We start from the raw sequence: 599 nt of genomic DNA on the forward strand, positions 1-599 counted from the left end.
GAATAATTAATAACTTAGTAGTTTAAAATTTCATAAAAAATTTTAATCTTTATATAAATACTATTACTATAAATACTAATATAAATAAATAAATAAATAAATTTCTGCAATATTTTTTTCTATATGAACATAATTTTAGCATTCTCTGCTTCAAATAAGATTATTAGCAATAGAATAAGTATTAAAACATCGATTTTTTTCTCCTTGTTGACATCGTTCAGGCTTTGCGCCATAAACCTTCCCAATTCATCTCATTTAATCTCGATGAGTTGATCTCCGATCCCTCCATCACCTTTCTATATAACCGTGGCTCTCGTAACTCTGGTCATGGAGTCTACCTTTAGTACCCTCGCGCTTACGCTAGAACCCCATTCCTTTCACTACCCAATCTCCCAATTTTATGCCCATGCTTTCTGACTTAGGTGAACCTAGCTTGCTAGGTATTAAGTCTATTCACTCTCTTCTCTCTCCCTCGTCTACTGGAATGAAGTTTCCTCATTGCTGTGGAAATTTTCTCCTTTCATTTCTTAGAGTTGGTTTAGTCGGTTCAAGTCTCACACGGTAGCTTTCGATGCTTCCACCTACTGCAAAAAAAACAT

Source organism: Teleopsis dalmanni, chromosome 1 (assembly GCF_002237135.1).
Source record: "Teleopsis dalmanni isolate 2A chromosome 1, ASM223713v2, whole genome shotgun sequence".
In the NCBI taxonomy this organism is placed as follows: Eukaryota; Metazoa; Arthropoda; class Insecta; order Diptera; family Diopsidae; genus Teleopsis; species Teleopsis dalmanni.